At 45.0% G+C, this 23,780-nt stretch overlaps 1 protein-coding gene across 11 annotated transcripts in view; it reads right to left on the bottom strand.

Annotated features, from left to right (window-relative positions):
* Positions 1-22,390, bottom strand: part of LOC148110504 (uncharacterized) — a 43,096-nt gene extending 20,706 nt beyond the window's left edge. For 3 of the 11 annotated variants that reach the window (XR_015727542.1, XR_015727532.1, XR_015727531.1), the window contains exon 1: positions 17,845-22,308. The gene's annotated coding sequence lies outside the window, so the exon portion shown is untranslated. Of the gene's footprint in view, positions 1-3,855; positions 3,936-10,711; positions 15,433-17,844 lie in introns of those variants that run through there. The other 8 variants (XR_015727540.1, XR_015727538.1, XR_015727535.1 and 5 more) reach the window with 7 other exon arrangements.
* Between the last annotated feature and the right edge of the window lie 1,390 nt (positions 22,391-23,780).

Here is a 23,780-nt window from a genome sequence, read left to right on the forward strand (position 1 = left end):
ATTTACATTTTTAAAAAAGTAATAAATAAACCAAATGGAGTTGGTTTTCTGTTATTTACACCCTGAAACATCCTAAATGATATCCTGAGCGCATCAGCTCATTTCCACTTGCTTGAGGAGTAAGCTGAAAGGGGTAGGGTGTGGGTGTGGGTGTGTGTGTGTATGATGTCACCCAGCTGGGTTCTGAGCTCCCAGAAGCAGATAGATATTCTATTTTCTCTTTATATCCACTGACAAGGCTTACTGCTCTCTTGACTACAGTCGGTGCAAATCCTGTACCAACATGTCCCCCCCAGTCTCCCACGTCCATGTTCCCACATCCACAGACACCCATAAGGAAGCACATACCTTCGGCTACTCAAGGCAGCAACTCAACACAGAAACACACAAACTACGCACTAAGGGACACAATTACCTGCAAGCCCAGATTGTCAAGGAAAGCTGACCTATAGAGTTTTACAAGGGTGAACAGGCTCAGTTGTCTAAAATGGTGCTTTTCAAACAATGAATTGTGACCCATCCATGTCATAAAATCAATGTAATAGTTTGCAAATCACCATCTTAGAAAATACAGTCAACTAGAGTAAACTAGAAAAAATCAGTATGGACTACATACTGTAAGAGTTAAAGACTGTTTCAGGAAGCTTTGGTCGAAGTATGTGTTCTGGGTATAAGTGTCATGAAAAATCTGTTCTCCAAACAAACAAAACAAAACAAACTCTTCAAGAAAGAAAGCAAACTGATGGTTGCCAGAAGTAAAGGGGGGGGGCGAAATTGGTGAAGGGGATTAAGAGTTACAATCTTCCACTTATATAAATAACTCACAAAGATGAAAAGTACAACGTCTGGAATATGGTCAAATAAAATTGTAACAATGCCCTACTGTGTGACATATAGTGACTATACTTAATCGTGGTGAGCGCTGAGTAATGTATACAGACTTGTCAAATCACTATGCTGCACACCTGAAACTGATATAACATTGTATAGATCGATTACTTCAATAATTAAAACAGAGACAATTGCTCTCTGTTGGTGGTTTGATGAGCACTGTCCTCAGAGGCATCATCTAGTGCCATCTAGTGGTAAAAGCCACATCTGCAGTTGAAGCAAGAACTACAGACCAGTGATGAGAACAGTCCTCAAACATGGATGTCTGGTTGGAAGGAACATTCCAAATGACTGGCCAACCCTGACATCCGGTGCCAGAACCCTTCAACAACACCAAGCCACTCCCTGAGCACGCCCCACAAAGAAGGCACTCGCTCCACCACTCAGTGGCTCTACCTGCTGAAAAGCTGACCAAGCTGCCTTCCTCTAGGAGCTCCTCCCTGTACTTCCTACTGCCCTCTCCTGGATGACAAGGAGCAGCTTCTGCATTCGCCCTCAGTTTAACACTATGGATCCAGTTCAAGCAATACCTGTCCAGTGTCTGCTAAGTGCCAGGCATTGGGGATACCGTGGGGAGCCCGGGAAGAGCAGACACAGAGAGACATAAGAGCTTATGCCAGATGAAGGACAACTGCATGGGGGATGGAAGGACCTGCACTAGAGAAGGTAAAAGGGAGGCCTCCCTGAAAAGGGAAGGCCACGTGGAGCCCCACAGAATCAGAGAGAGCTGTGCAAAAGGCATTCCAGACAGGACACACAACAGATAGAAATGCTCTGGGGCAGGAAGCGCCTTGGAATGTTCCAGTAGCAGAAGGCAGGCAGGGAGGCTGAAGAACAGCAGAGAAACAGGAGAAACATCAGAGATTTCTGGGGTGCATGGGTGTGTATGTGTATGTGTGTGTTTTAACTTCTCTTTGTTTTAAAATGTTTCTACACTAACCATACGCCGTATTTCATTCTAAGACACCATCAATTGTAAGACCGAAAAAAGAAGAAACACTGCCAGTTAGTCAGTGTTTTTCTTATTGCTTAGAATTCTAATTTTGTGTTTATGAAAAAGCCCTTTTAGACTTATTTGAACAGAATGAAAGGAAAAAGATGAGTGACATGGGTTGGTTAGGTCTTCCCTTTCAGGATATCTGGGAGTTTCCACACAGCATTGACCTTCGTGCAGCCAAGCACACTGGCGAGGCTGCGCTTCTGAAGAGATCGCCATCATCGGCTCTGAGATTTCTTTCCAAGCTCCTGACCCTCCAGGTGTAGGCTGTGTTACTGAGTCTTTCTTGGTCTGATCAGAAGGTATCGATGGATGGTTCTCGAACAGCAATTAGAATTTGTGCCCCTTCTTCAAATGGCCCCTAGATGGTACGTGGACTGAAGCAGCCAGGGGCTGTGAGTGCAGCGGTCCAACCACTCCACGAGGAAGACTGAGCACGTCCATGTGCACACATAATGACAACTCTAACACGATGCTCCAGTGACTGCAGGACACACCAGGAAGAAATCAGGGGTGCCTGGGTGGCACAGTCTGTTGGGCAGCCGACCCCTGGTTGTGGCTCAGATTGTGATCTCAGACTCTTGAGATTGAGGCCCATGTCTGGCTCTGCAATGGGCGTGGAGCCTGCTTGGGATCTTTCTCTCTCCCCTGCCCTCCCCACCACTGCTCACATGTGTTCTCTCTCTCTCTCTCTCTCTCTCTCTCAAAAAGTTAAATAAATAAATAGATATTGAAATAAAATGCCAAGAATGAAAAATCTCAGATTTAGAAAGACCTTTTAACAGTGTTCATTCAATCCACGATTGCCCTGAAATTTTCATGACACTCACCATGCACCTGCTCCATTTAATATTCCTTTATTTTACATTTTTTAAATATTTTATTTATTTATTTGAGAGACTGAGAACAAGCAAGAACGACAGCACAAGCAGGGGGAGTGGCAGAGGGAGAGGAAAAGGGAGAAGCGTGCGGGGAACCCGACATGCAGCTCAATCCCAGGACCCCGAGATCATGACCCAAGCCAAAGGCAGATGCTCAACCCACTGTGCCACACAGGGGCCCCTCAACAGTCCTTTAGATCAACTCACTTCTTTTAGCACCCAGCTCTGACGTGCTACCTAATATTTTCTTCTAACACACCCTGTAATCAATACCTTTGAAAATGTAACACATCTACCGGGGTGCCACCTAAAGTCATCTCACATTCCATCCGTGGGAAACGTGGATCTGGTCCAGCCACCTGTTCATTCAAAAAGCACTGACTGACTTTGCCCTATTGGCAGGAGTGTCACCTGCAACAGTGGGAACTTGCCAGGAGAGGTGTGACATGCCCTCCAGCGGGCAGTTCTTCGTCTGAGGGAATGGGAAGGCGCCCTCCCCGCTCTCCCAGCCAGTGAGGGTCGAGGCTGGGGCTGCTTCATTTCACTTCTAATCAACACCGCTGAGTGCTGACTCCAGTGCCAGGCATTACTCCGCATGCTGGACAAACAGGAACACGTACAACCCTCGGAAGCAGCCTATGTGGAAGGCACCGCTTTACAGACAGAAGTCAAGGCTGTTTCCTCGAGCTGTGCAACCTTGCAGGAAACTTCATTCTATTGCTTTTCAAACCTACTTACCCACTTGGACTGCCATCCCTCCCCCAACACTTCAGTTGCGCAAACGGTGTCTGTGTGGATGTGTGTGTGTATTTATATGCAGGGTACGTACATATATACGTACCTACAATGTATATTTATGCAATTGCAAAAATCAATCCGATACTCTTAGCATCGGTTTTCAAGTTTGGAATGTTAACTGCAGGCTGCATACTGGCCTGTAAGATATTGCTCTACCTCTCATTTTTATCGTTGTTCTTTTGCATGGACTAGTCTCAGTTTTTGGTTTCTATTTCTTGTTGGTTTCGTTCTTGGTTATAAATGGAAGGCAGGAAGCAAAGTCTTAAGGGCAATAAACTTTGTACCTACACAGACTTTGAGTCTGTTTTCCTTCTTGTGAGCGCCATTGCTTTCCTCAGCGGATCCACAAGGCCTAAAGTGTTAATCACCTAAGGAAAATACAAAACAAAAACAAAGAGTTTTGTCAGAGTTTATCACTGACTCAATCTCTTCATAATTAATTGGCCTGTTTAAAACATCCGGTGGAAAAAAGACAGTCTCTTCAACAAATGGCACTGGGAAAACTGGACAGCTACATGCAAAAGAATGAAACTTGACCACTCTCTCACACCATGCACAAAAATAAACTCCAAATGGATGAAAGACCTCGATGTGAGACAGGAATCCATCAAAATCCTAGAGGAGAACATAGGCAGCAACCTCTACGACATCGGCCAAAGCAACCTTTTTCATGACACACCTCGGAAGACAAGAGAAACAAAAGATGAAATGAACTTGTGGGGCTTCATCAAGATAAAAAGCTTCTGCACAGCCAAGGAAACAGTCAAAAAAACTAAGACGCAGCCCACGGAATGGGAGAATATATTTGCAAATGACGCTACAGATAAAAGACTGGTATCCAAGATCTATAAAGAACTTCTCAAACTCAATACGCGAGAAACAAATAAATCACAAAATGGGCAGAAGATATGAACAGACACTTTTCCAATGATGACATACAAATGGCTAACAGACACATGAAAAAATGTTCAAAATCATTAGCCATCAGGGAAATTCAAATCAAAACCACACTAAGATACCACCTTATGCCAGTTAGAATAGCAAAAATTGACAAGGCAAGAAACAACAATTGCTGGAGAGGATGTGGAGAAAGGGGATCCCTCCTACATTGTTGGTGGGAATGCAAGTTGGTACAGCCACTCTGGAAAACAGTGTGGAGGTCCCTTAGAAAGTTAAAAATTGAGCTACCCTATGACCCAGCCATTGCACTACTGGCTATTTACCACAAAGATACAGAAGTAGTGAAGAGAAGGGCCATATGCACCCCAATGTTCACAGCAACATTGTCCACAATAGCTAAATCGTGGAAGGAACCGAGATGTCCTTCAACAGATGACTGGATTAAGAAGTTGTGGTCCATATATACAATGGAATATTACTCAGCTATCAGAAAGAACGAGTTCTCAACATTTGCTGCAACATGGACGGCACTGGAGGAGATAATGCTAAGTGAAATAAGTCAAGCAGAGAAAGACAATTATCATGATTTCTCTCATGTATGGAACAGAAGAACTAGGAAGATCGGTAGGGGAAGAAAGGGTTAAAAAAAAGGGGGATAATCAGAAGGGGGAATGAAGCATGAGAGACTATGGACTATGAGAAACAAACTGAGGGCTTCAGAGGGGAGGGGGTGGGGGAATGGGATAGACTGGTGATGGGTAGTAAGGAGGGCACGTATAGCATGGTGCACTGGGTGTTATATGCAACTAATGAATCATCGAACTTTACATCAGAAACCAGGGATGTACTGTATGGTGACTAACATAACATAATAAAAAAAACTAAGAAAAAAAACAAAACGGGCGCCTGGATGGCTCAGTCAATTGAGTGTCCGACTCTTGATTTCAGCTCAGGTCATGATCTCAGTGTTCAGGCTCCAAGCTCAGTGCAGACTCTGCTTGTCCCTCTTCCTCTCTCCTCCCCACCCACTCTGTCTTTCTGTCTCTGTGTCTCTCTCAAATAAATAAATAAATAAATAAATAAATAAATAAATAAATAAAATATTGAAAAGAAAAAACAACGCTGTGCCTCAATTAACTAAGACTCATAGGCTAACGTTTCCTCCCAATGGAAGCTACTGGGATTGCCTTCTGGCTTCATCTAACAGCCAATTACTTCACAAGGATTAACAGGATATAAAATCTACTCTCTCTGTTGTAAGGAGTCCCTGAATAGTGGGCAAGACGTTAATGGAAAATGAACCAACATTCACAAGAGGGTGAAATAAGGAGAAGTCAATCAGAAAGTTCCACGGTACAATGTCTCATACCTGACTTAAACAAACAAACAATAAAAAAAACAGTTAATACAGAATAGAATAATAGGATGCCATGGACCTGAATAATGCTAACATACTTCTGGAAAAAATAAAACACTTAAGAACATGTATTCTGAATATTTTCTCCCAGCCTGTCTTGCCTGCTCATGTTCTTAGTGTATCTATTTTTCCTTTGTAATTAGTGCTTTTTATGTTCTGTATACAAAACATTTGCCTACCCCAAGGTCATCAAGATACTCTCCCATGTTTTCATACAAAAGTTTTATGGTTCTAGCTTTTCTCTTTTTCAAGATTTATTTGATAGTGAGAGTGTGCACAGGGGAAGGGCCAAAGGTAAAGAATCTCAAGCAGACTCCTCACTGAGCGTGGAGGCTGACACAGGGCTTGATTCGACACGGGGCTTGATCTCATGACCCTGAGATCATGACCTGAGCCAAAATCAAGAGTTGGACTCAACTGACTGAGCCACCCAGGCGCCCCCTGGTTCAGCTTTTATATTTAGGTTTAGGATCCATTCCAAATTAATGTGTGTGTGTCAGAACGAGGTACGGGTCAAGCTCCATTTTCTTTCCACCTGAATATCCAGTTCAAACAGAATAATTCATTAAAAAGACTTCCTTTCCCTCACTGAACTGACTTGACACTCTGGGCAAAAATCAATCAACAGTACTTGTGTTTGGTCTATTTTTGGACTCTCTATTCTGTTCATTGGTCTATCTTTATGCCGAAGACTTTGATTACTGTGGCTTTGCTATAAGTCTTAAAATTCAGCAGGAATAAGCATTCTTCAACTGTGTTCTTTTGAAGACTATTTTGGCTATTCCAGACCCTTTGCCTTTCCATATACATTTTAGAATCGATCTGGTCATTTCTTCTAAAAAAGATGGCTACAAGTTTGACTGGGATTGCATTGTTTGCATGAATCAAGTGGTGGAGAACAGAAATCCTGATGACAGCAAATCTTCCGATGCATAAACAAAGCATATCTCCCATTTATTTCAGTCTTCTTGAATTCTTCCCAACAATGTTTTATTTTTTCTGTGTAAAGGTGTTTCATGTCTTTCTTGAGACTTATTCCTAGCCAGTTTGGTTTTCTGCTGTTGTTTTTGTTTTCTAAGTAGGTTCCACACCCAGCATGGAGACCAATGCAGGCCTTGAACTCACAACCCTGAGTTCAAGACCTGAGCTGAGATCAAAAGTCAGATGATTCATCGACTGAGCCACCCAGTCACCCCAAAAACTTTACTTTTTTTTTTTAAAGATTTTATTTATTTATTCGACAGAGACAGAGACAGCTAGCGAGAGAGGGAACACAAGCAGGGGGAGTGGGAGAGGAAGAAGCAGGCTCATAGCGGAGGAGCCTGATGTGGGGCTCGATCCCAGACGCCGGGATCACGCCCCGAGCCGAAGGCAGACGCTTAACCGCTGTGCCACCCAGGCACCCCCACTTTACATTTTTTGATGCTACTGTAAATATTTTAAATTTTCATTTTCTTATACATGTATATTTACAATACATCTACGTGACAAAGAATTCCTATTCAGAATATATCATAAATTCCAATAAGTCAAAACCAAAAACAACAGGAACAGCAAAAATGGGCAAAAGACTTGAACTGACAGTTCACAAAAGATGTACGAATGCCCAATAAACACACAAAAAGGTGCCTAAGATCATTTGTCACCAGGGAAATGTAATGTGAAACCATAATGAGATGCTATCTCACCCTCACTGACAGCACAGAATGTCAACGAGGATGCTGAGCAACTGGGGTGTTACTATATTGCTGGTGGGAAGTGTAAACTGATAAACCACTTTGGAAATTAGTCTAGCAGTTCAATATATCCCCACCCTGTGACTAACCAATCCCATGAAGCAATTTTGAGAGAAATCTAAGACTTCTATAAGAATGTTTATTATAGCCTATTCATAATGACCAAATTATTGGAAACAACAAAATGTCTAATCATCAGTTGAACAGATGAACAAATTGTGGTATAGGCACACTACATACAAAGGAACAAACTATTTTACACTGACAAAGACTCTCTCCTTGACCAAACTCTAGCCAGATTCCTCTGAACCCCCTTCTCGACAAGGCCTCAACCTTGGCTTATCATATGCAGACTGGGCCAAACACTAACATAGTTTCTAACAGCTCAAGACCCCAGCCCTAGGACAACGCCAGTCCCCCTTAGTCCATGACTGAGAAAACTCAAGGCATCTACTGTTTGCTCAGCCAACACTGAAAAGTCTGGCTCCTGTCTCCCAGTGAGTAAATGCAGGTGGTTTCACATGGAACAACGCCTTTCTCACTTTTTGTAATCTTTTACTTCTCTGACTTTATTCACACCTGGCCTTACTCCCTCATTCTCTCTTTAAAATGCCCTCTGTACAAACTGAGTTTGAGTTGAATTCATGCTGGACTCTTTTCCTGATTGCAGGAGTTATTGCTGATTAAAATCTGTCCTCACCACTTAAACTAGGATCTGGCTTTGTTTATCTTTGATAAGTGAACACAGCATGGATAAATCTCAAAGAACACACTGAGTGGAAGAAGACAAAAGAATACATACCATTCAATTCCATTTACACGACCTACAAGATAAGGCAAATCTAATCTACCACAGATTCTGAAATCAGAAAATGACCAGTGGAGGTAAGGAGCCTAACTAGAAAGAGATACAAAGGAAACTTCTGGAGTTTCATATACAGTTCATATTTGGTTTTGGTGGTGGGGCACAGATATACAGTTGACACTTGAACAACACAGGGGTTAAGGGTGCTGACACCTGTGCAGTCAAAAATTTTCATTTAACTTTCAACTCCCCAAAAACTTCACTACTAATTGCCTACTGTTGACCAGAAGCCTTACTGATAATATAAACAGTCCATTCACATATATTTTGTATGTTAGATGTATTATATTTTGTATTCCTTCAACAAACTACACTAAAGAAAATATTGTGAAAATCATAAAGAAAATATGTTTACAGTACTGTACTATATTTATCAAAAAATCTGCATATAAGTGGACCCATGCAATTCAAACCCATGTTGTTCAAGAGTCAACTGTATACATTTCTTAAAATGCTCATCAAACTGAATAATAAGACCTGAGCATTTCATTTTACAAATTATCTCCTTTTCTCCCCTGCCCTCCCACCTCCATTTGCTTTCTTCCCTTTCACCTCTGTCTCTTAAGAATACTTGAGGTAATTTTTTTCTTTTTCTTTTCTCTCTTTTTTTTTAATAGGCTACACACCCAGCATGGAGACCAACGTGGGGCTTGAACTCAAACCCTGAGATTAAGCCATTCAATCCGACTGAACCACCCAGGCACCCCGACCTAGGGAAATTATAAAGGAAAAAAAAAAAAAAAAGAGCCAAGAGAGATGTAGCTGACCCTCCAAATTCCCCTTTCAATATCCACCTACCCCTTCTTCCTTACTAAGAGGACCCCAATTTTGTTCAAGGTATCAATCTGCCCTGTGAGAAATTCTCCCCTCTCACATGTTCCTGCACCTAGAGGTAGGGCCACATGCTTAGTTCTGGCCAATGACATGTATGTTGAAGTCTACACCACAGGCTTCCTGAAAAGCTATTGCTTTCACAGACTTACACACATACCTTTGGTCAGTGTCCCTTTCTTTTCTTCCTTCCTGCAGTATAGCTGCTCAAATGAACTAAGAAAAGGGTGTTATTCCCTAGTACAAACCTCTTCTTATTCTGAGAAGCAAGCTGTGGGAGCTCTCAATCAATTCACAACTAAGTAACTTTGCCAGTCAAAATGTTCATGCATCAAAATGAAAAAAACAAATTCCAACTGGAAGTGAAGAAGGCAGACACATGGCTGTGTTAAAATATATATAACAATTTAGTATCTAAGTGATGTTTCAAATCCATGGGGGATATAGACCATCACTAGATGGTGTAGGGACCAAAACTGCTACCTTATAACATACAGAATAATAAAAATAGATGAATGGTCTAAGCAGTAGGAGCCCAAACCATAAAAGTGCTAAAAGAAAATGTAGTGATTGAAAATGGTCTTTTAAAGCATTATCCAAAGCCACAAGCCATAAAGTTAGACTGTGAGATTTGGCACCATAAAGATTCAGAATGAAATGTATCATGAAATGTATGGTACAAGCTAAACTGAAAGGCAACAGTTTGAGAGAAAATACTGCAACAAATACAGAGGCAAAGGACTACTATCCTACATATAAAAAGTTCTTACAAATCAATAATAAAAATATAAATACCCAAACAAAAAGACAACAACCCAGTAGGAAAATGATAAGGAGAGAAGGCTCACGTGAAAAAAGTATCACTGACAGTGACCAACTAAAAATGCTCAGTCTTACTACTGATTATAAAAATATAACTTTAAGGGGCACTTGGGTGGCTCAATCGGTTAAGCATCTGACTCTTGATTTTGACTCAGGTCATGATCTCGGGATTGTGGGATCCAGCCCCAGTCAGGTTCTGTGCTCAGTGTGGAATCTGCTTGAGATTGTCTCTCTCCCTCTCCCTCTGGCCCTCCCCTGTGTTCACTCGTGAACAAGTAACTCTTTAAAATATATATTTGTATATCTATAAATATATATTTATATATATAAATTTAAACACATATACAAAATAAATATGTATATATAATAAATATATATTTAGATTTAAATATAAAACATAAACATATATATATATATAAATTTAAAACAGGCATTATCTTGCCCCCCACCCCCTCATGTTGACAAAAAATTTAAGAGACTGAGAAATACTCTGTGATTAGCATCTTATTTACCATAGGTCAAAACAGAAACTGACATAATCACTCTTGAGGATCATTTTGCAGAAGCTCTTACCCTGAAATCCATCTCACTGGAAAACTCAAACACACATGCAAAAATATGTTCATCACAGCCCGATCTTAATAGCAAAATCATAGCCACCCAAATGACAAACAGAAGAATCATCACGTAAAGTACAACCACACTGTGGAATACAATTCAGCCATTAAAAAACACAAAAAACACTGTATGCACAGTATATTCAAATTAGGCTGAGTGGGAGAAATGTATTTACTTTTGTCATTTAAAAAGTTAATCCTTAAGGAGGGCCAGGTTGGCTCAGTCAGGACAGCATGTGACTCTTGACAGGATTGTGATTTCCAGGGGCGCCTGGGTGGCTCAGTCCTTAAGCGTCTGCCTTCGGCTCAGGGCCTGATCCCTCCCTTGTGGGATCGAGCCCCACATCAGGCTCTTCCTCTGGAAGCCTGCTTCTTCCTCTCCCACTCCCCCTGCTTGTGTTCCCTCTCTCGCTGGCTATCTGTCAAATAAATAAATAAAATCTTTAAAAAAAATTGTGATTTCCAGCCCCATGCTGTGTGTAGAGATTACTTAAACATTAAATCTTATGGGGCGCCTGGGTGGCGCAGTCGTTGAAGCGTCTGCCTTCGGCTCAGGGCGTGATCCCGGCGTTCCGGGATCGAGTCCCACATCGGGCTCCTCTGCTGGGAGCCTGCTTCTTCCTCTCCCACTCCCCCTGCCTGTATTCCCTCTCTCGCTGGCTGTCTCTATCTCTGCCAAATAAATAAATAAAATCTTTAAATAAAAAACAAAAACAAAAACATTAAATCTTAAAAAAAAAACTTAACCATTAAAAGAAAAAAAATTAGTATTCTAGATCTCAGACCACTGTTTTTCACAAATATTTGCCAAAATTTAATTTGTTCCTTATGGGAAAAATGGGGTGAGGGGACAAAAAACCCAGAAAATCCATGATTTATTTGACTTTCCTGATGAGCACGTTTGGCTGCCAATTTGTCCTCACCAGAATATTTTCATTCTAAACTGACATGTCTTCTCTGGGGAGGGAAAGCACCAATCCCCACCATCAGAATATTTCAGATCAAAAGTTCAGCCCTGCTCTCTGGGCAGAGCCAGGAAGATGCCATCAGTGAGCTGGAAAGGCCTAGCTAAGCCTTCCAGAAAATGCTACCTCTCCCAAGAGGTGATCCTCTGACCCACTTGCACCTCAAGAGTGACTTTTTTTGATGCAGTTGAAATCAGGTTAACTTCTGGAATTCTCACAATAGAATCTCAGTCTTCCAGCCCCTGGCCTGGTTTCTAAAACACACAGACCACTCAAAACCAGGGAAACAGAACATGGCAATTTTGAGTCCTCATCAGGAAATAGAACCTTGAGCATCTACATTCAGTTCCTCGTCACTCTGCTGGCTGAGGAATACTTCCTAGGGGTCTACAAGGCACGTGGCCCTGAGACACACACGGTCCCTCTTGGCACCATGATTCTCACGGGGGAGACAAACATTAAACAAGATGTCTCCACTGCGATGGGGCTGACTGCCACGAAGAAGATACACAGAGAACAGATAATGGGCTGGACCTTGTCTGCAGGTGTCAGGGGCCGCCGGAGGGAGCCGCATCCAACATGAGCCAGAAGGCTGGGGACCTTCTTTCACTCATCGGCCTCACCCACATCCAATCTGTCAGCACATCCCATCAGCTTTTTCTTCAACATGTACCCAGAACCTGGTCTGTGTTCATCACTTCCACCCCTACCATCCTGATCCAAGCCGGCAGCATCATGTCTTGGAATATTCCAGTAGCCTCCTAATTGATCTCCCTGCTTCCACCCTCACTGTTCTCAACAGAGAAGCTGAAGTGATCCCATAAAACCCAAGTCAGGTCACCTCACTCTTCACTTCAAAATTCCCCAGTGGCCACCACCCCAGGTCCCTAAGACCCCATCTGCTATCTCCTCCTTCTCCCTCACTCTGGCCTCGTCATTCCTGGAACAAGTCAGGCCAGCTCTCTCCACGGAGGCCTTCCTACTCCCCCTTCTCTGCCTGGGACACTGTTCCCACAGACATGCACAGGGCTCACTCCCTCACCTCCTGCAAGGCTTTCCCCAACGCTGTCCTCAGGGTGCTTCTCCCGCCATCCCAGCTCAGATGATAAACCCTTCCAGCCCTCCTACAGCATCCAGCACCCCTGACACGCCGGACTGCTTGCCTCTGTGTTCCCTGGCGCTTCTCTCTCTGGAAGAAAGGCTCGCTAACAGCTCCACCATGGTCTGTCTGGGTCACATCTGGAACCACATGAGAACCGAGCCTCCGGCAACTGAGTAGGCATTCAATAAAGAATATGGAGTGACTGCATTCATCTAAGGGAAGATGAGAGCTCATGAGGCAAGGGGGGTGGGGGTAAAAGCATCTTGGGCAGCGGGAGCAGCCAAGCCGCCCCAAGGCCGGCGGGCACACTGGAAGGACTGACCAGATCGTGTAGGGCAGGGAAGGCGAGGGGGAAGCAAGACTGGAGAAGGAGGACGGAGCAGCCTTGCAGACACAGAAGGAACATCTGGGTCTATCTCAAACAGCAACAAGAAGCCAGGAAACTAGGCAGTGACATGATCGAATGGGCCTTCCACAAACCTCTGGCTTCAGGGGGAGACAGGGATTTGGGGGAGGCAGGAGCACCTGGAAGCTCAGCAAGCAGACTGGCAGCATGGCTCAGACCACAAACGACTGTAACTTGGACTGAGAGGGAAGAAGCAGAGGTGGAGAAAAGGACGTAGATTCCAGAAATATTTTTTTTAAAGATTTTATTTTACTTTATTTATTTGACAGAGAGACAGACAGCCAGTGAAGAGAGGGAACACAAGCAGGGGAGTGGGAGAGGAAGAAGAAGGCTCCCAGCAGAGCAGGGAGCCCGATGTGGGGCTCGATCCCAGGACTCTGGGATCACACCCTGAGCCGAAGGCAGACGCTTAACGACTGCGCCACCCAGGCGCCCCAAAATTCCAGAAATATTTAGCAGATAAAGTCACAGGTCTGGGTGAATGATCGCATAAGGGGGTGAGGAAGTAAAAGCAGAGTTCCAAGATGACTCCTCCCTTTTGCACGTGGGAGCTGGAGGACACAGTGGCCCCATTCACGGAGTTGGGGAGTAGCAGTGGCAATGAGGAAAATACAGGAAGGGGATCTCAAGCACACTTTTGGAAAGAATGGGTTTGAGATAATTATGAGACATCGGAATGCAGATTTCCAGTTGGCAGCGGGAGACCCAGGGTTCCGTGAGAAGATCATGAAAAGCAAAGTGAGTCATGCCACACAGTGCAGATTCTCACCTTGCGGCTCATGGGGAATCAAAAGGTTTCCAGGAACACGTAACAGAAGATCTGGGATTCCAAAAGAATCACCCTGGCCAGAGCAGGAGCACGTGGATGGGACAGGGAGCTGGACGTGAAGGACTTGTTGCAACAGAGCAGGTAGGAGAAGGGCCCTGAGCCAGAAAAGGAAAGGGGAACAGACTTTCCCTTGACTTTCCCTTGGTCACCAATGCATCTCCCACAAGGCTGCCGGGGATCCGTCTAAAGCAAACGCAGAGCATGTCAGCTCCCCCACTTGAAACCCTTCTACCTCCCGCATTTCGTTATCTGACAACTTCTCCAGAATTCTTGTTGCTACTCACTCCTCGACCCAGTGTCTTGTGCCCCTGACACAGCCCTGTGCTTCAATGTCCAGGCTAGTTTCTTCTACCTGGAAAACACCTATTTGCCTTTTGAAGACTTCCCTCCTCTACTGTGAAGGAAGGAAAAGCAGCGGTGACATCGAGGAGGTCGCCTGGCACCTTGAGCCAGGCTGCACTGCTGGTAGAAGCGGGCCTGGGGCTCACAGGGAGGCCATGTGGTTCTCCTGTTGGACACAAACCATCTCGCAGAATAGCAGCACAACGTGACATAGCCAAGGTGATGAAGGGAGACAAAAAAGGACCACTTCCTCTTGTCCAAACAGACAAAAACCAGGTTGTCATGCCAGGTAGAAAATACCAATCATTCCTCTCTCCCAGCTGATACCAGCAAGTGCCTTCCTTCTGAACGACACCAGTTGTCACACTACTCATACCTCCTTCTAGAAAAGACTGATGGAGCTACCCAATCCCAGAACTGTCTCACCTCCAGTCGGCATGCAGTCTAGAGCACACCTTTGTGTGCTTCTTTGAAGCACACCTGCTTCTTTGAAGCACACCTGCTTCTTTGAACACTCCCCAAAACATCCACCCAACGTCCAAATCCTGTAAGTTCTTTCTAACACCCTCTTTCTTATTCACCAGCCCCACAGTTCCCCATGATGTGGGTTTTGCCTCAGGATGAGTAACGAACCCACTGTGTTTAAGGACAGGTGTGCTTCCAGTGGCCTTTCTGGAGGATGCTGACCACTGTCACAGTAGGAAAGGATGGTTCCCTTTTTTAGAGGGACTCCTAGGTGTCCTGGGAGGCCAACTGGCTTTCTTAACGTTATTTTTTAAGGGTTTTATGACTGTAACCTAGGGCGGCAGGCACCAGCCTGACCCACAGCTAGGACATAACTAGGACTCCATAACTGCAACCAAATAATATTCAGAACAGAGGGAAATCAAGAGGTGCCTAGGTGGCCCAGTCGGTTCAGTGTCCAACTTCTGATTTCGGCTCAGGTCATCATCTGAAAGTCCTGAGATTGAGCCCCAAGTGGGGTTCCACACTCAGTGGGGATTCTGCTCAAGATCTTCCCCCCACTTCCATCCTCTTCTGTCCCCGCCCATGCACGCTCTCTCTCTAAAATAAATGAATAAATATAATCTGTAAAATAAATAAATAGTGGAGGGAAATCAGAAGTAGTAATAATAATTTATGGAAGGCTTCACTCTGTGCCGGATCCTGTACTAACTGCCTTGGACCTATTTCTCATTTCATCCTTACATCCCAAAGGTGGGTTACCATTCTAATCCCCATTCCAAAGAATGGACTGAGGCAGAAAGTGATTTCCCCAGGTAATGCAAGGAATCCCTACGTTATTAATAACATGACTTTCTGACAAGGCTTAAGGGTTTAACACACTACAGTGAAGATGCAGATCACAAAACGTGAAGGACAGAGCCCTGGAAAATGTCCTCAAACATTAATTTATGTAATCTCCCAATCATGTTGCATGTTGTTCCGATGAAGGAAAGCCCAGTGCAAAAAAAAAAAAAAACCTTGAAGGATTGCATCCCGATGGCACACATGCCTGGTCTTTAGACCCGAGACCTATTCCAGAAGATTCTGACTCAGTGAGTCTAGAGGAGGACCTAAGCATTTGTGTTTTCTTTAAAAAGCCCCACAGGCTCTGCTGATCTGCACTTTGGGCTGGGTACAACTGCCTAGAGTCTCTGCAATTCCAAACCCAAACTTCCCTTACAATGTTGAGATGTCTGCAGACACAGGGGGGCATTGGAATCTAAGAGAAGAACAGAGAAATTATCAAAACTATCCCATGGAGAGTCAAGAAAAGGCAAGCTCTAGTTATACTACTTCTCTGTCCTTATTCTGTGTCTGAATTACTCTACGGTCAATTTTCTTTTTTTTAAGTAAGCAACTTTGCAAAAACAGTTACCAACAAATATTAAATAATCAATAGTACCAATAAATTTTAAATAAACCTAATCGTAACATCGTACTGAAAAGTATTCTCTCTCTCTGATCACATCGATGGCACTTCAGATTCTCTTAGCAAATAACAGTCAATATGAGAAGAATTATTTCTAATTCAACAGTGTGACACACGTGGTCAACAGCACCTGAATGCTGGAGAAGAAATGAAGTTGGGTGGAAGCCATTAGCCTTCACAAATTTCACCACACACTGCCTCCAAGTCTTCAATACTTAGATATGTATTCATCTATTTCTTGAATCAACCACCACTAACACCTACTACATGCCAGACATGGCTCTAAGTGTTTTATTAATGTTAACTATCATTTAATCTTCACAGTCATGTGTGAAGAGGGATTATCATCATCCCCATTTCTCAAATCAGGAAACTGAGATGCAGAGTGGTTTAGTAACACAGCTCATAAGTGGCAGAGCTAGGATCAGCTTGGCTCTGGACTCCATGTTTCAATCACTACGCTTAGTGTCCAAGAACCTACAAAAAGTGCAAGTCTTAACCCCAAACATTGGCTTTCCCCAACCTACAGTCCCTACATGGCCCCAGCTTCAAGGACATTCTCTCAATTCCTTTAATAGTTCACACTCCTCTCCTATTCTAAGGGAACACTCCCCCCCCACATCCCCGTTTATTCTTAGCCTTCTGTTCTCAGCTTATATGATATTGCCTAAATTACAACCTCTAATGCACACTGTATTTCTCAGCACTCAAAGCAAAGCGGTAATTACGTATATCATGGGTAATTATTTGCTTCCTGTCTTTTCCAGCCAGGTGGTAACTACATCATGCACCATGCCAGTCCTATTTATCATGTGTTCCCAGTCACTGAATACCCACCACCCACCCAAAAGAAAGGGTCAACCACAAAGTACACTCTCAACAATTTCTGTTGAGTGAACCAATGAATGAAGTACACTCCAGCCTCGTGCTTTCCGACTTGTCACACTTATCTGTGCTCACAACGCTGCCCCACTAGACCCCTAAGAATGTAGACTCTTGCGGCAAACATGCAAGAGCTCTGAAAAGTACTGGCTCTGCACACCAATATTACGTGCTCCTAGGCAGACCATGTCCCCCCTACACACACACACCCCTTGACTGGCCCGACCTCAGGTGCAGTGGGGATCCTGACAACCCCCAGTGGAAAGTAACCTATTCAAGAGGGAGAACCTGAACTCCTCCTCCCCCATCAACACCACACTTATTTGCTCCTCCTCGGTCTTGCAGACAGACTTTAGCCCCAAGAAGGCCAAGCCCCCGTCTACCTGGTTCAGCGCCGGAGTCCCACTCACGGCATCCCCAGGCCCGGCGCACAGCACAGGTGAGGTAATTATCACCTCCACGAATGAAGCCCCGCTCTGGGCACTTCACACGTGTGAAACCCGGGGCGCACGACTTGACGGCTACCTTCTAGTGCACAAGCGAGTTCCTGAGACACAGGCCCGCCTCCCCCCACACAAACCCCAGTCCCCCGGGGACGCCCCCGGGGACCCCGCGCCCCGCAGGCACCTCTGCACATAGAAGCATCTTTGCAAGTGCCGCGCACACCGTCGTCGTCGTCTGTGTCTGTCGAGGAGGAAGAACAGGAGGTGAAAGAGGGCGTCCTCAGGCTACTGGCCATGTCCGTGGAGGTTCCGGGATGCTGTGCCCACCGGGAACACGGAAGAGCGTTCCGCAGGCGCCAGGGGAACCAGCCAGCCTCGGAGAAGGTAGGAGGGGTTGGTTCCACCGCGCTCAGCTGAGGAGGCTTAGGGACGCCGCATAAGTCGGCTGCCCTGACAACCTTCCCGCTCATTGGCGACTCTGCCCAGACGCTGATTGGACAATTTCTCCGCCCCCTCAGGAAGGGTTCATTGGATTAAAAAAATATAGCCCCGCCCACTAAATGCAGAATCGCTCTGGGGGCGGGACGTAAAGGGAAACGGACGTAAAGAGGCACCGCAATGCATTCCGGGAATTGTAGTCATGGATGCACGGGGAGAGCACCAGAACATTTTCTGTCATTCACAGGAGGGGGAAGAGCTACAAGATCCTCAGCACTGGGGCGAGGCGCAGAGAATCCAGCCTGAGGAAACAAGTGTTAGTGTTACATTGAGTCGGGGCTCAGTCTCAACCACTGAACAAATGTTCATGGAGCGCTGACTCTGCGCCAAGAGTTGTGCTAAGTAAGGGCTTTGCGCACATAATCGCCTTTCAAATGTGGAGGAAGGAATGTGCGGAAAACTGCTACAATAGGAAACTATGTAGTAGTGAAAGCGAACTAGAGCTGCCAGTTACAAGCATCAATGGCTGAAGTTAAGAAACATAATATTCAGTGAAAGAAGGGAATAGAACATTTTTTAAAAGTTCAAACCAAGCAAAACGAATGTTTAGAGTAAATGCACATAAATGATAAAATACTATACAGAAGAAGAAAGGAATGAGGGGAGGGGAAACAATCACCACATCTGTGACATTTAGGGAATGGGGAGGGTAGAACACTGGAGGAGAAGGATTATATAGGCACTTCAATCATTTCTCACGTTCGGGTGGTTCACATGTGTTTCATGCATATTTAAGACGTTCCTTATATGTATATTTTGTACTGGACTTCTTAGAAAACATTTCCTAGAAAAATAAAGAAGTGCATTTGTATGTTCCATTTCTCTGTCAGGAGCACTGAATGGAGCTACTCAAACTTTAAGAACTCACACACACACACACACACACACACACACACACACACTAACAATAAAAAGTCAGGGTACATATCTTAGGGCAAGATCAGATATCAAAAGCTTACTTAGTATTTAATGGAGGGACAAGAACTCATTGATACCCAAAGTAGAAATGACAGTGGAGAAGGCTGAGCTTAGGGAGGCTTGCCAGGGGGAGTGGTGAGATCAAATACACCACTTTCGTTGAGTGGTCCTCTGCCAAGAGGGTAATGCAAACCACTGAATGAGCACAGTCTCCTACCTTGGCAGTGGACACATTCCATGGGTGTGAGTAAGTAGTAAGTGTGAAGGGCAAGTAGTATAAAGTGTCAGTCCCATAGGTGTGGATGGTGAGGCTGAGAGTAATTGGAAGAAGGTGGAGGCAGATATATTGATGTGCCTCTTGTCGTTTTCTAAGCAAAGGACACCTCTGTTCTGCAGGAAAAAAAATCTGATTCAGAGGACACTGGTCCGTTTTTCACTGAGGGCCACGCCAAAGGCTTCCTGCAGGCAGGCCCAACTCCTTTAGAAGTTGCTGATGAAGGAGCTAGACCTTTATGACACGGGAGTGGAGTTTGTTACTGGCTAGTTCAGGCGTCTCACTCAGGCTGTGCGATGCCTCCAAAGAGGAGACTATACTGGGGTAGTCCTCAACTATGTCATGAGACAATGTCAGAGAACGTTCACTGCCAGCTCATCTGCATCCTCTGACAAAGTCAAGGAAAGAGAATCTGAAATGTAAAACCCCTGTGGACATTCATATTGGAGCAAAAAGCAGGCATTAACCATGAAACTTCTCCGCAAGAGGCTAAAGTAGGCATTTGGTGTTCTGTCTATCCAGCATTCTTTCTTCTACAACAGCCTGAGTTAATGATGAAGAACTAAACCCTCCTTTCAATCCGTGTGGATTAGATGAGGCTCCTCGCCTGAAACATGGTGAAACTTACCAAGGCCTGGCCGGTCACACACACAAACACCCTCACCATACTTTAGAGCTGGGGAGGGTGGTGGTGGGTTTGTCCAATCAGAATGAATGCCAGGGTCGAACGGGAGGGAGTGGCTAGGCTAGAAGAGCTCTCTTTTTTGCTGGACTGGAAGGATGTACTTACAGAGTTACTGAGAACGATCTTGCCACCTCATATAGGCTGACAATGATGCTAATGGGAAGGCTAATGGAGTCTGGAGCACTGGATGCTCAGTTAGGGGTGACCCCGGTTTGCAGTGTGGGAGCTGACGGGACAATCCCAGGAGCCTGTGGAATTGATGGATCAGGAGGATCTCGGCTCAGAATGATGAAAGAAACTGACACCCAGCGCTTGGAGCTTGCATCCTGAGCTGGGCACAAACGATCCCTCCTTTCCCAACAGCACCTGGTAGGACCTCAAACTACCATCTTCCTTCCCTGCTGGTGCTCTTTTCTGAGTCTGGGGCCTGTGAGCTCATCACAGCTTTAAATGCCTACAGTCCGTTGAAAGGCTATCTTTCCTCAGTTGAGTTGCTTTAGCACCTTTTTCAAAATCAGTTGGATGTATTTGTGGGGACGATTTCTGGGCTCTTTGTTCTGTTCTATTGATCTGTGTGTGTGCCCTGCAGATGACACACTGTCTTCCCAATTATAAGTATCTAATAAGTTTTGAAACTTGGTACACTGTATGTTCCCATTTTATGATTCTTTTATTAAATTGTTTTTGAAACTACTCTAATTCCTTTGTCTTTCCACATTACGTTTTTGAATAATCTTATCTATCACGACAAAAAAGGGAAAAAAAAGAAAACCTTACTGGATTTTACAGCAATTGCATTAAATCTCTCTATAAATCTGGAGAGAGGGGCGCCTGGGTGGCACAGCGGTTAAGCGTCTGCCTTCGGCTCAGGGCGTGATCCCGGCGTTCTGGGATCGAGCCCCACATCAGGCTCCTCCGCTACGAGCCTGCTTCTTCCTCTCCAACTCCCCCTGCTTGTGTTCCCTCTCTCGCCGGCTGTCTCTATCTCTGTCAAATAAATAAATAAAATCTTAAAAAAAAAATCTGGAGAGAGTTAACATCTTTACTACGCTTAATCTTACAATTCACGAGTATTGTGTATCTCTCCATGTATTTGTATCTTTGATTTCCTTTATCAGTGCTAAATACCTTTCAGCATGTGACTCCTGGACATGCCTTGTTAGATTTATCCCCAAGTATAGTTTCATTACTAATTGTGAGTGTGTTTGATTGTGGTGCCCACATGTTCATATCTAGTATACAGCAGTACAACTTACTGTATGTGTTTATTCTGTGTACTGTTTCACCGTGAAACTCCGTTATTAGTTCTAAGAAGAATTAGATTTTCATACCCTCTTGTGGCATAAGCCTGAAATTAAGATTCCATACTAAGGGCTGTCTTGATGCCTGGGAAAATCAAGGAGGGGCTCAAATGGCCAAATGCAAAGTAAGGTCTCCTAAACAAAAACCCTTCTCACCACAGGGACCAGACATGGTGCCTGTTGATTTTTGAGGAGCAGCATTCAGTTCCCTAGAAGCCCACTAAGTTCTTCAAGCAAGCCACTCATATACCCTCCCATCGGAACCAGGACTTGCAGCCCCCCTCCACCTTTAGGACAAAGTCTTGCCTTCCAAGCCCCTGCTTATTCTCTGTGTTCCCAAGAGCGATCCCTGTGCAGCCCTGCACAGTGTGGGGGATCCTACCCCTGAACTGTGAGCATATGTGACTAGTGAACTGCTGTCAATCACAGCTGTCGGGTGTCAGGTGATCCCCACAGGTTTGCAACAGGAAGCTCTCTCTCACCAGGGAACTGAGGAGAAGGTGAATAAAACAAGTGGCATCACAAACAGGGTGGCCCACCTTAACTGAGGACATGGGGACAGCGTGAACTGTTCCTTTGTTAGCTAACTAGCCTCAGAGGTGACAAGCACTATCTGGGAGGGAACTGGCCATCGCTGGCCAGCTTGTGTGTTAGCTCCTGTTCTGTTTTTCAAATGGAAGTCACCATCCGTTTCCAAACTAATGTCCCATCTTTGCCAACAAGGTGAGAACCAATGTGAACTGACTGTATCTAGGCGTGAGGTGCCATGAATGTGACCTGCATCTGGCCTGTATGGGTCTCCAAGACTCCCTGTTGAGGTCCGCAACCACACATGCTGACTGGTGTGCTTGAGTTCCACCGACTGGGAGCTGGGCCAGTGCTGGGGCAGACATGCAGATCCTGTTGGGGAAAGCGCACCCCAAGCACAGTCCTGGGGATGACCCTCTCTGGTGCTGGTGGAAGGAAGGAGACCACAACCCCAGGGAGACATAAGAATGGCTCCGTGGCTGCCTCATGAGCACTGTGGTTCAGGCAAAGGGAGTGGCCTTGCCTGTCTCCCAAGCTACCACTGCTTTCCCTGTTACGCTGTGTCCTCCTGAGCCCTCAGAATTTTGAGGTGCACATCCATGGCAGCCCAGGGCCCAGGAGCTGATGAGAAACACAAAAGTGGGGGGGGGGTGTTTGGTGTTCCACTTCTCTCCCAGTGCAACCCTCTCAGCCACACACTTGCATTTCTCTTAGTGTTGTTACTTCCCAGCCTGTCGAAGGACTCTAGATGTGATTGAGAGGCTTAAGGCTCCCACTCCGGCCACAGACAAAATGGTCTTCCTGGCTGTGGACTCCAACACTGGGGAGATGGACTGGCATTCCCACAGGAAGAGGACAGTCAGCCATGGCGCTACCCCCCAGCTCCCTTTCCCCATAAACACCCAGAACATGTGCACCATGTGTGATTGGAGACAGAACCCAAAACTCATGACTTTATGTGGCTAGAAATGAAAAACTATCCTGAGGCAATCTGCAGAGCAGGAACAGTGGGGAGGGGAAGCAGTCCACAGGAGAGAAAGGCTGTAGCAGAAGATGGTTTTGCTTCATCAGCGTCTGGGCTGTGGGTCCTGTGCTCTTTCACTGACCACTCGCTGCCCAAACCTGTTTAGCACAAGATCCCGATCCTCAAGGTTATGGGGGAAAGATCCACGGCACCCCTGTGGCACAGTGAAGGTATCAATTCACACCCTGACTTAAGTCAAGAGACTTGAAACCATACAGCTATTGCCATGACAGAGCCTCCAACCCTGATGATGCTGATTGGAGACTCTCCGGAAGAAAAAACAGAGAAAGATGAGCAGGGTAAAAAGACACTCCCCCGCCCCCCACGTAAATCCAGGAATAAATAAACTGACAATAAGGAGGAATGGAACCCTCCCTCCCACCCCAAATTAATTCAACATAGTGTCACAATTTGACCCAATTGGAAATCCAAAATTTACAGGGACGTCTGGGTGGCTCAGACGATTAGGTGCCCGCCTTCTCCTAGGGTCCTGATCCCCGGATTCTGGGATTGAGCCCCATGTCAGGCTCCCTGCTGGACAGGGAGTCAGTCTGCTTCTCCCTCTGCCTCTCCCTGCCACGCCCCCTAGCTCCTGCTCTGTCACACTTCTTGCTCTCTCTCAAATGAATAAATAAAATCTTAAAAAAAAAATCCAAATTTACTAAAATTATTTGTATGGCAAAAGATAAAAGGAGGCCAATTGGCTTTTGTCCCTACAACATAATTCTGAATTAACTTTATTTTTTAATAATAATATTTTTATTGTTAGTCACCATACAGTACATCCCCAGTTTTTGATGTAAAGTTCCATGATTCATTACTTGCATATAACACCCAGTGCACCATGCAATCTGAATTAACTTAATGTCTGCTAAGATGCACGGGTTGGCTA

The sequence above is a fragment of the Ursus americanus genome, chromosome 2, assembly GCF_024610735.1.
Source record: "Ursus americanus isolate L20-20 chromosome 2, mUrsAme1.1.p, whole genome shotgun sequence".
Taxonomy (NCBI): Eukaryota; Metazoa; Chordata; class Mammalia; order Carnivora; family Ursidae; genus Ursus; species Ursus americanus.